Source organism: Leptonychotes weddellii, chromosome 5 (genome assembly GCF_054177405.1).
Source record: "Leptonychotes weddellii isolate Sample4059 chromosome 5, ASM5417740v2, whole genome shotgun sequence".
NCBI classification, from domain to species: domain Eukaryota; kingdom Metazoa; phylum Chordata; class Mammalia; order Carnivora; family Phocidae; genus Leptonychotes; species Leptonychotes weddellii.
This window is the reverse complement of record NC_138373.1, coordinates 150,936,143-150,948,572: the sequence shown is the minus strand read 5'-3', so window position 1 is coordinate 150,948,572 and position 12,430 is coordinate 150,936,143. Positions and strand designations below refer to the sequence as shown.

Sequence of the window (12,430 nt, the reverse complement as noted above, 5' to 3'; positions counted from 1 at the left end):
CATTGGGCTTCCTGCTCAGAAGGGAGTCTGCTTCTCTCTCTCTCTCCCTCTGCCCCTCCCCACTGCTCGCTCTCTCTCTCAAATAAGTAAATAAAATCTTTTTAAAAAATGAATGAGGCTGCAGTCTTGACCTGAATTTCAGAGGCCTTTGTACTTCCTTTTCTGTGAAGTCTGTTCATATTCTTATTTTCTTATTGATTTCTAGGTGTTCTTTGTATATTCAGGAAAGCATGATTTGCAATTTTTTTTCCTTTTGGACCCTTCCGGAGATAGTCTATGCACATAAAAGCAAATACATGTGTAGTTCAATGGGCACTTTGAATGCAGTTTGCTGGAGGTTCTTTTCACTCAATGGTCCAGGTATGTGAGGAGGATGCCTCCAGTCAGAATATTGGAGCCGGAGCTGAGGACCAGGACTGGGTGACCTCTCTCCTTTCTAGGGCAAGAGCTAATGATGCCCAGGTCTATCTCCCTCCATTTTTCTTAGGCACTTGAGGGTGGGGACCATACCTGGGTACAGCATCTGGGCCTCACAGCCCACTGAACATTCCAGACTCCTAGTATAGCGTTCTTTGCACTCCTCACTCTGCAGTAAGTCTGCATATTCTAAGTATGTGATGGGCCAATCCACACCCTCTCTCTTCCTCCTTCCCAAGGGCAGACGTTTGTGAGACTATGTTCATGGTGAGGAATGGAGTCTTTGACCAGAGCCCAAATCACACCTCAGGCCTTATTCATATGGTGGGCCCATTCCTCTGTCTTTACTCCCCATGGCAAACTCCTACACATGCTTGAAGGCCCAGCTCCAGTGATACTTCCTCTGGGAAGACTTCCATGACTCCCATCTCTTTCTCTCTTATGGTTCTGTTCACCTTGCCTGTGTCTATATTTAGCAGAGCAAGAACTGTGTTTTCCCATTTCTCTGTCATCTGGAACCTCCTGACACGAATTACCAAATGATTCATCAAAGAAAGGCAGGTTTCTTCACCATTTTGGGCCTCAGTTTCCTCATTGGAAAAGGAAGAGCATAATAGAGCCAACCACAGAGTTGTTGAGAGAATTAAATGTGTCAGTTCGGGGCGCCTGGGTGGTTCAGTCGGTTGGGTGTCTGTCTTTGGCTCAGGTCATGATCCCAGCGTCCTGGGATCGAGCCCCGCATCGGGCTCCCTGCTCCGCGGGAAGCCTGCTTCTCCCCCTTCCACTCCCCCTGCTTGTGTTCCCTCTCTCGCTGTGTCTCTCTCTGTCAAATCAATAAAATCTTAAAATAAATAAATAAATAAATGTGTCAGTTCGGGTAAAGTGTTTAGCACAGCGCCAGGAATAGCGCAGGGGGCCAGTAGGCGGAGGCTATTCATTGTTACTAACCCTGTGACCTTGGGCAAATCACTTCTCTTCTCTTAGCCTCAGTTTCCGTTTCCATAAACTGAAGAATTAAAGAGCAGACTTAGGCCGTGATCATCAATGGATGCTACCATCACTGGGTCCAATGTTGATGGGTAACTTTGTAACATGACGAGGCTGACACCTAAAGTCGCTGATCAACCTTACCATCAGTAAAAGCTGGGACAGCCTGACACACCACAGTGCCTGCTCTGAAGCACCAGGAAGAACACAGCATCATCTGTGGATAGTCTTGATAAAATCATTGGGTCCAAATGGAATCAAGCCTCCAGCCTCCAGCAACTACATTTCAATTAGCAGCTTATAGGAAATACAAGGGAGAGCGGAACATGTTAGAGACACCACAGGGATGTGGTCAACCAACTCCAGAGTGTGGGAAACTCAGCCTGGAATATTATTCAGCCGTAAAAAGGAGTGAAGTACCAACACCTGCCACAACGTGGTTGAACCTTGCAAACATTATGCAAAGGGAAGCCAGACACAACAGGTCACAGACTGTACGATCCCATTTATATGAAATATCTCCAGTAGGCAAAAGACAAAAAGAGATGAGTGGTCCCCACACGCTAGGGGAGGGCGGGAATGGGGAGTGACTGTGAGTGGGTATGGGGTTTCTTTTTTCCGGTGATTAAAATGTTAGAGATTTAGGTGGTGGTAATGGTCGCAAACCTTCAGAATCCACAAAAAGCCACCAAATTGTACACTTCAAAATGGTGAATTTTGGGCGGCCTGTGGGGCTCAGATGGTTAAGACTCCAACTCTTTTTTTTTGAGAGACAGAGCACGAGCAGGGGGTGGGGGTGGAGGAGCAGAGGGAGAGCGAGAGGCAGAGCCCCAGATGAGCAGGGAGCCTGACACAGGGCTCTATCCCAGGACCCCAAGATTATGACCTGAGCCAAAGGCAGATACTTAACCGACTGAGCCACCCAGGTGCCCCAAGCCTCAGGTCATGATCTCAGGGTTGTGGGATAGAGCCCTGCATCAGACTCCATGCTCAGCTGGGAGTCGGCTTGGGATTCTCTCTTTCCCTCTCCCTCTGCCCCTCCCCCCAACACTTGCTCTCTCTCTCTCTCTCTCTCTTAAAATAAATAAATATGTCTTTTTAAAAAATGGTTAATTTAATGGAATGTAAATTATATCTCAATGAAAGAGACAGAGAAAAATTTTAAGAGCTATATCAACTAGATATAATAGGTAGGCCTTCTGTGGATCCTGATTCAAACCAACTGGAAAAAGACATTTTGGAGACCAATTAGGGAAATTTGAACATGGATTGCCTATTAAATAATCTAATAAAAAATGGTGTCACTACTGCAGGCTGTATTAATGGTATTGTGTGTGTGTTGTTGTTGATTTACAAAGTCTTTATCTGTGAGAGATAATTACTGAAGTATTTCTGGGTGAAATAATATATCTGGAATTTCCTTTGACAAAATGTAGGTGGGGGATGGGTGAAACAAGAATGGAAAAAGTTGATGTTTGTTGAAGATCAGTGATGGGTATATGGATTCATTACACCATATTCCCTCTAATTTTTAGTATTATTTAAAATATCTAGGGGTGCCTGGTGGGCTCTGTCGGTGGAGCATGAGACTCTCGATCTCGGGGTCATGAGTTTGAGCCCCCACATTGGGTGTAGAGATGACTTAAAAAGAAATCAATAAATAAACTGTAATAAAATAAAATATCTATAATAAAAGGTAAAGCAATAAAGGGATTCACTTTTGACTTCTCCAATTTTCTGCAATAAATATAGATTGCTTTAATAATCAGAAAAATATATTAAGGCTACAAAACTAACCAATGAGGTTGAGCTAGTTGACGTCTCAACCTTGGAGCTTGGTCTCTGGGAAGCTCTCCTCCCTGGGTCCCACCGGTGCCAAGCCAGCCTCAAAGCCTTCCCGGCAGGAGGGAAGAGCTCACCAACAGGAAGGAGGGCTTGCACGCTGCCCTTCTTCTAGAAGCCCAAAGGCGCGCAAACCTTCTCCCTGGGTCCCTTTAGCCCTGCTGAAGCCGGTGGCCCTTTTAGCCTAGTGGCTAGTCGGGAGGGTGTTTAAAAGCGCCCCTTGGCTTTGAAAGAGAGAAAGGGTCTTTGACCCTTTCTATTTCTGTGACCTGGAGAGACAACCTCTCAGACTTGGTTTCCTCATCTGTAACCTGAGGAAAGTAATAATTCCTACCTCAGGACTATTGCAAGGATTACATGAAAGGGGCTTATCCTAGATTATAGTAAGTGCTCAATTAATGAGAACATTTTCTGAAATAAAGGAGCTTTATAAAAGTGATATAAGCCCATTAGGAGAAAATGCAGGAAAACAGAAGGATAAAAAACAAGCCTCATAGTGCCCCCATCCAGAAGGAACCACAGCGAGCATTTTCTTTCCAGGCTCTTTCCTGTGTATAAAAGTGTATTCTGCTTTTATTTATTTATTTTTTAAGATTTTATTTATTTATTTGAGAGAGAAAGAATGAGAGACAGAGAGCATGAGAGGTAGGAGGGTCAGAGGGAGAAGCAGACTCCCCGCCGAGCAGGGAGTCCGATGCGGGACTCCAGGATCATGACCTGAGCCGAAGGCAGTCACTTAACCAACTGAGCCACTCAGGCGCCCTGTATTCTGCTTTTATTTATTTATTTATATTTTTTAAAGATTTTATTTATTCATTTGAGACACAGAGATACAGAGAGAGAGAGAGAAAGCATGAGCAGGGAGAGAGGCAGAGGGAGAGGGAGAAGCAGGCTCCTCGCTGAGCCAGGAGCCCAATGTGGGGCTCGATCCCAGGACCCTGGGATCATGACCTGAGCTGAAGGCAGACGCTTAACCATCTGAGCCACCCAGGCGCCCCTGTATTCTGCCTTTAAATACGACTGTAATCCTGCTGTCAACACACATTCACAGCCTGCTTTTCTTCTTGTAATATTATAATACATTTCCTCATTTTATTATAAGCTGTTGGTAAACATAACTTTTAATGGTTATGTAATATTCCATTGTGTGTTTGTGCTGGTCACCTCTGCCCCGGGTGTTGGACACGTAGACTAGTTCCAATTTTCAACATTATAAAGAATGCCATAATTAAAAAAAAAAAAAAAAGGCCAGAAGAACACCACAATGAATATGTGTTCTGAATGACTTCCTTTGGGTAGATTTTCAGAAATGGAATTGCTGGGTCCAAGGGCGAGCATGTATTTAAAGCTTTTGGATAGGTGAAGCCTGGTTGCCTTTTCAAAGAAGTGGTGCCCTTTCTTTTTGCCACCGCCAGAAGGTTGGCGTATCCAACACAGAACTCTGCCAAATATAAGCAACCTCAGATGATATAAAGTAGATGAAAACAGTTTTCTGGCTACAGGCGTCAGATGCCAGATTACCTTTTCCCAACCCCCAAGAGCTGGAATCACACTTCTTGGTCACTCTCCCTTCCCCCCATTCCTGGTTTCCTTAGCAGAAGGGGTCGGGGGAAGGGTCCTAGGGAAGCACAGAGAGTGGGGTACAAAGAGAAGAAAACACTCGGGGAATCAGAGGCTCCCTCCGTCCCCTCGGACGTCATTCTTTATCCCAGGTGATTTGGACCTGGAATCCGCGGACCCAGCAGTTCTCTGTAAACCGGGGGTGGAGGTGGAGAGGTGGAGTTAGGGGGTAGTGGGGATCCCAGCTCTTTCCAGGCTTCTCGAAGGGACCCTCGCTGCGGAAGAGCAGGACCTCTCCCTCCAGCCCGCCCACCCCCGAGGGCGCACTTGGAGGCTCCCTTTGGCAGGTGCTGCTGATGGCTGGGGGTCCGCCTACGGGGGCGGGGTGGAGGGGGGCGTGCGGGTCGGGAGGAGTGTCCCCAGCGGCTCACCCCGCAAGCACGACAATCACGAGCGCCTGGGGGCGGGGGCCGGGAAGCCGGGGCGGGGCCGGGAAGCCGGGGGCGGGGCTGGAAGGGTGGCGTCACGGCCCCGCCCCCGGCCGGCTCCCTCCTTCCTGCGCGGGGCGCCCTGGCCGAGTCCTCACCTGGAGGGACAGGTGTGCTCACCTCGCGTCTCCGAGGCCGGTCCGCGAGTATCAGGTGAGCCTTAGCAGCAGCTCCGGCGGGGGCTGGGAGGAGGGGCGGGGGCGGGGGGGGGTTCCTCACCGGCGGCAGAGGACAGTCTGGTCAAAGCAGGCTGCTCAGAGAGGCGGAGCTGGGCGTGGGTCTGTGGAGGGGCCGGTTGCTCCCCAAACTCCTGCGATGTCTCTTGGTTATAGTCACGTTGTACCAAAAACGTAGGCTTTGGAGGGATTTGAAGGAGAGGGAGTTGAAGAGGAAACAGCAGGTTTCCAAATATTTCAACCACAAATCTATCATTTTTTGTACATGATATCTTCTCTTCGTTGTAAAAGTAATGTGCATGGGTTGACTGTTTGGCGAATTGGGAAGAGTAGGAAAGAAATTGCCCGTGGTACTAACACACACACAAAACAATCGTGGATATTCTGGTGTATTTTCTTTCCCAGTCTGGTTTCTGTGCACAATCATGTTAATCTCATTTTCTCATACTGTATTTACAATTTTTGTGTCTTGCTTTTCTCCTCTTAACATTGTGTCATAAGCATTTTCTCTGTTGTTATTAGTCATCTGGGTATGTGTAATCATTATTTTTAATGGCTGCATAATGTTACATGTGAGGGAAGGGTCATAGTTGGGTGCCATTCTGAACACTTGGAGGAAGGATTTGTGGGGGGGAGACAGAGAGGTGTCATAGGAAAACATGGGCTCTGGGTCACACAGCCCAAGACCTCCACCTCCAACCCTGGGGTCCAAGAAAGGTCTTTGTGTCAGTTTCCACACCAGGGAAATGGATCCATAAAGCAACTTCCCCAGAACGTTGTGAGGATTAGGTGAGCTAATTTATGTAGAAAGCCTCCCCCACCACCCTCACGGTTCTGGCAGAAAAAGGGTCCACAGTGTTTGTGAGTTTGGAGGAGGGATTGGGCCAGCAGAAGCTGCTGAGGGAGTAGAGGAAGAGCTGGGGACAGGGGGATAGGCTCCCCAGAATGGAGATGTCTCTGGGTCTGGGGCAGATGGGCTCACATCCACTCTGCATGAGCCAGGCCCAGACAGATCCCTAAGGCAGGGCTGTGACCTCCAGGCCCCTAGAAGCGTTCAACCCTTGGGATAAGCTTCTAGAAGGGCTTTGGAAGTGAGAGGATTGGAAGAAAAGTAGGAGGGGAGGGTGAAGGTGGAACCTAGTAATCAACCCCTTGTACGGATAAGGAAACTGAGGTTCAGAGAACAGGGGATTTGTTTAGGATGCACACAGGGAGCAGTAACAGAGTAGGTTTAGACCCCAGGGCACCTAACTCCTGCAGGGATCTCTTATGCCAGAGACTACTCGATGCTAGGGGAAGGAGGAGGTCAAGGCTGAGTCATCAGCTGCACTTGTACCAGGCTAAGGTAAGCTGAGAGAAAACAGATGTCTCTGGTTTTTGAGCCTCCATTTCCTCATCTGTGAAATGGGATAATAAGTCCCCACCTACCTACTTAGTACCCACTGCCAAGCCTGTCCATTGCCAGGTAGCCAGGGCCTCCTTCCATTCTTAGGGCCTGTTCAATCTCTGCTCGTACACCCCCACCATGACCCCTTCATCTTCATGGCCCCCTGGCCATCTTCGGCGGGGGGGGGGGGTGTCTTGGGTACCTGTCAGCTGAATCTGGGGAGTACCTGTGGCCCCATCTCAGTTAGGATGGAAAATTCCATACTCCCCTGAGCCATCTGCTTCTAGACCTGGGAGATTTTGTTCTGTGTTTCTAATTTGGCCTTCCTGTAATGTGCCCCTACAGCATGCTAGGCTGGTTGAGAAAGGGCTTCGTGCCCTGGGAGGAGTTCCTAAGTGCTAAAATCGTCTTGTAATGAGGGTCCGCGACCCTCTGAGGCCGCCTCTTTCTGCCTCGCCTGTCACACCAGGACAGTGATAAGGATGTCAGCCTCCCCTAGCCATTTTAGCGATCTCTGTCTTAACCCTGGTCACGCTGATTTGTAGTGACTTATTCTGGGTCCTGGGCCTCCTATAGTAGATGCAGTCCCCAAGGGCTCGGCCCACCACAAGGCCCAGGCCAGGCCCAGCTCTGCTCCCTGTGACTGAGGGAATAATAACTACATCTATCATTCAGGTACCAGACTCTGGACTACGGGCTGTCTGGGCATCATCTCTTTTTTTTTTTTTTAAGATTTTATTTATTTTGGGCGCCTGGGTGGCTCAGTTGGTTAAGCGACCGCCTTCGGCTCAGGTCATGATCCTGGAGTCCCGGGATCGAGTCCCGCATCGGGCTCCCTGCTCGGCAGGGAGTCTGCTTCTCCCTCTGACCCTCCCCCCTCTCATGTGCTCTCTCTCATTCTCTCTCTCTCAAATGAATAAATAAAAAATAAAATCTTTAGAAAGATTTTATTTATTTTATTTGACAGAGAGACAGATAGCAGATAGGGAGAGCAGGAACACAAGCAGGGGAGAGTGAGAGAGAGAGAAGCAGGCCTCCCACCGAGCAGGGAGCCCAATGTGGGGCTAGATCCCAGGACCCTGGGATCATGACCGGAGCTGAAGGCAGACACTTAACGACTGAGCCACCCAGGCGCCCCTGGGCATCATCTCTTTTAATCTGCCTGAGGTGTGCGCTGTGCCCCTCCCCCCCCCACCGTTCTGACATGAGGGACCTGAAGTACAGGGAAGTTCCATAAACTCGCCCAGCCACACAGCCCAGAAATAGCTGATGAAGGATCTGAACTCAGCTTGCTGAAGCCAGGTCTCTACCACCACTGCCTCTCAAGTGAGAGCTCATATCTGGGGTCCTCCGATGTAAATAAACTACGGTTGCGTACCCCTTCTGTAAGAATATTTTTGAGCATGCACTCTATATTCATATGTATATATATTTGTTAAAACTTGGGTGTATATGTTCAGCTGTGCTAATGTGTGCATTATAAAACATACATTAAGATAGAACATTTAGAAAGGTAAGATTAAAAGCTGGATAAGAATACAAATTCTGATCTTTCTCCCCACACCCCAGTGGATCACTCAGTGAATTTCCTGGGGCGCTGGCATCTACTTTGGAGACAGCTACGTTAGTAGTCACCAGAATCCCCTGGATGCTTTCAGAGTGGGTGAGTGGATTCATGGTGTCCTGAAGAGCAAGGGGGCCCGTTCAGTGGGGGCCTCAGACACATGGGCAGGTTCCCATTGGCATGCACTGAGGGAGACAAAGGCAGATTGGGGTGCAGGCTGTGAGGCAGGGTGAGGGCCCAGGGTGGGCCTCACCTTTCTCATCGGCCTTCTCCCCCTCTCAGGGGGGCGGATCCTGGGTGCCATCTGACCCGTCTCTCCACAGGGGGCCCCCCACCTTCAAATGTCTGAGGTTCCTGCCAAAGCGTAGGCTCGGGCTGTTCTTCTCCATCCTCCAAATCCACCCACTTTCAAGCCCCTCCTCCTTCTAACGTCCCCAGTGGCAACTCCCCAATTTCTCCACGGAAGGGGCTTGGTGGGCAGTCTGGTAAGAAAGGGTCTCAGGGATTCATCTGGATGCTGTATCCGTGTAACCCTTCCCCTCAAGTTAAGAACTCTCCCGTGGTGCTTTTTGCAGGAAGCTCTGGGTGGAGGGTGTGGGGCAGCTTACCACCCCCTTGCCCACCCCCCCCCCGGCTGATGCCAGGCCACGTGGACCTGTCCTGTGGTGCTCACCATCTAGCAGGTTCTCTCCGGTATCCTGAGTCCATCTTTTTTTTTTTCTTGTGCTCACCCAGCTGGCCCAGGCAGATTGTCAGCTTGAGGCGAGCAGGGCTCAGCGTGGATCTCTCAGGCCCTGTGAGGAGTAGGCATCAGGAAATGTTTGTGGACAGACGTGTGACAGGGTAAGATGATGAATCGCACCAGCTATGCTGACTTGAGAAGTGTTGCTGTGGGAATTGGGACTATTAGCCGTGGCAATCATCGTAATTCCCGTGGCCCAGTTAATGAGTGGTTGTGTGTCCTGGAGATGGAATTCCTTGGATTCCCAGAGGATGGAAGGAGCACATTTTGGAGAGGATTGGCAGCGGCTCAAACAACGAGGTTGTGTCGAGTGGAGGGGCAGCGAGGTGACAGGCCAAGTTGAAGGAAGGACGCAGACAGGTAGGAGGGTGGGCAGAGGAGAAGGCAGTGGCCCTTGGGTGACGCTGGGGGGTTTTCAGTGCTCCCTGCTCCTGTGCCTTTAGAAACAAGTGCTCCCAGCTCCTCTGGGAGTTGAGTCCCCAGTGAAGACCAGGGAATACCCAGAGAGGGTTTGCCCTGGTGGAGGGGGGAGGGCCAAGAGCCCACCATGAGAAGGGGTGGATGGGGTGGGGAGGAACCCCAGGATGAGTAAGGCTTGTCCCTGAGGGAAGGCTGTCAGGCACCATCTGGCCCAAGGATTGAAAGTGCCAGGCCCTTGCCTCCACCCCTACGACCACACACCCACAGCAGAATTTGCTCATTGCTCAAGTATTTATGGGGCACCCATTACCAGTTGGATACGCACAGGAGCACCTATAAGAGGATTTCTCTCTCTTGGAGCTTATGTTCAAGGGCACTAAAAATAAACAAGTTAATGTTTTCAGCCTGTAGTAAGTGACATAAAGAAAATAAAGCAGGGGTGATCCAGTAGAAAGAGGCAGAGGGGAAGGGGGCCTGTTTAAGATTGTGTGGTCAGGGCACCTGGTTGGCTTGTCAGTAGAGCGTGCGACTCTTGATCTCAGGTTGTGAGTTCAAGCCCCACGTTGGGCGTGGAGCTTACGTTAAAAAAAAAAAAATTGTGTGGTTAAAGGAGGCCTCTTTGAGGAGGTAACTTTTGAGTTGTGACTTGAATAGAAGTCATTGTGTTCAAACCATTGAAGGCAGCCATTGAAGATCTGGGCGGGGGGGGGGGGGGGGGGATAATTCTAGGCAGAAGGAATGACAAGGGCAAAGGCCCTGAGGTATGATGAAATGAAAGAAGAAATGAAAAAAGGTAGTTCGAGATGAGGTCTGAGAGGCAGGTAGGGGCCAGATCATAGCAGGCCTGGGAAAGAACATGGATTTCACCCTAAGGACAGAGGGAGCATTTGGTGTCTTCAGTAGGCAAGGGATGTGATCTCACAGGTAACAAACCGCTATGGTATCCAAGTGAAAGATGCACACGGTGAGAGGTGGCTGGGGTCAGAATATAGTTAGGAGGTGGAGCTGATGGGATGTGCACAATGTTTTGAATATGGACGAGGGTGCGGGGGGATGGGTAGAGAAAACCCTTTCCCGCTGAGCCCAGATGTGCGTGACCTCAGGGTCTTTCTCAACAGAGTACCCCAGATGTGGAGTGTATAGGACCTTCCCCACATCCAGTCCAGCCCTTAGTTTATAGATGGGGAGAGTGAAGAAAGGGACTTAGAGGTCTCCTTGTCCCCAGAGAGGGGCTGTGAATTCTCCCAATTCCTGCTGACATTCAGTGGCTGAGCTGGGACTCAAACGTGGGCTTCCTGGCCCCTGGTCCAGGCCCCTTGCTACCCCACCCTGCTGCGTTCTCCCCCCGAAGACGGAGGAGGGAGGAACCACTGTGGGAGAATGACCAGGCGTGGCAATGTGGTGAGGTCACTGGGAGAAGCGTCTAAAGGCAGTGGAGTCTGGAGAGGCCCAGGCCAAGGCCCTGATTGGCACTGCCCTGCAAGCAGTCAGAGGTGGGTGGAACATCATGGAAGGGTCCGGGGGCAAGCTGCCAAGGCCTCACTGGGCGAGAAGAATGCACCAAAGCAGCACTTTCAGGCTGGCAGGCTTGAGGAGGACCTCTTGGAGCAGAGCCTGTGGTGGGCCATCGACCCTCTGGGGTCTTGGGAGAGGCACGAGTAGCCGCTAAGAATAGGAAGACTCCGAGAAACTTCCTGCAGGGGCATCCTAGAGCCACGGCCGTGGGTGAAGACAGAGGGTGGGCCAGCCCCCGCTGGGTTTGCCCACCTCTACCTTGAAGGGGAAGGGGAAGGCAAGGAAAGAAGCAGCTGGAGACCCAGCCTGAGGTGCTAGAAGTCCAAGTCAGGGGGCCTGGATCCCGCTCCCTGCCGGCTCCGCAGAACCTTGTTATCATCTTCCTCTTCCTCAGGGCCGCTGCCGGGCTAAGTTGTTTTCGTGCATGATCATCTGCATTATCTCTGGTTTACCAATGAGGCTCAGAGAGTTTAAGGAACTTTCCTAGGGTCACACAGCTAAAAAGTGGCAAAGTCAGCATTGGAAGCCGCCTTCTCAACCACAGTGGGCTCCTGTCTTGGCTCCCTTTGTGACTCTGAGCGAGGCTCCCTGGGTCTCAGTCTCCACTGTAAAATGATGGAGCTGGCAGAAATGAGCCCCTCAGGCCCCTGTGGCTCTTGGTGGGGGGCCCCAAATTGCTCCTCCAGGATTGGGGCTCAGGAGCCTGAAGGAGGGGCCATGGCCTTATTTTGGAAATGTGTTCTGCACCAGCCTGGGAGCAGTGGCTGGGGGCACAGGCTTTGCCAGGTCATTCCCTCTCCACTTCCTCTGCTGAGGGTTGGATGAGTCAGTGCCGTGACGTGTCTTGTAGAGGGCCCAGCACACAGTAGGTGCTCAATAAAGTAGCTCTTGATGTTTTGTCAGAGAGACGGAAGGCTGTCTCTTCATGGACGATTCATTCACTCATTCAGCAAATGTTACCACCTCCTATGAGCCAGACACTGTTCTTGACACTGGTGACCAGTGGTGTCCCCAAAATAGCTGCCTTCGTGCAGCTTATAATCTAGTAGGGGGCTCAGACACACACACACACACACACACACACACAATTCAAATAAGTACCATGTAGAATATGTTATATAGAGATACATGCCAAGAAAAAATGAAGCAGCAGGGGGTGGGGGGGTGGGGAGGGGAGGCAGTGCCCTAGTGGGGTTGGGATCTTAAATCAGGAAGACCAGAAGGCCTCCCTGGGAAGGGGATGAGAACCAAGGCCTCGGGGAGGTGAGGGAATGAGCCATGCGGATATCTGAGGGAAAAGCATCCCAGGCAGCAGGAACTGCCAGGGCTAAG

At 50.5% G+C, this 12,430-nt stretch overlaps 1 protein-coding gene across 1 annotated transcript in view; it reads left to right on the top strand.

Annotated features, from left to right (window-relative positions):
• The first annotated feature begins 5,358 nt into the window (after positions 1–5,358).
• Positions 5,359–12,430, top strand: part of CSNK1E (casein kinase 1 epsilon) — a 33,572-nt gene continuing 26,500 nt past the window's right edge. Inside the window, exon 1 of the mRNA XM_081822445.1 lies at positions 5,359–5,447. The gene's annotated coding sequence lies outside the window, so the exon portion shown is untranslated. The remainder of the gene's footprint in view (positions 5,448–12,430) is intronic.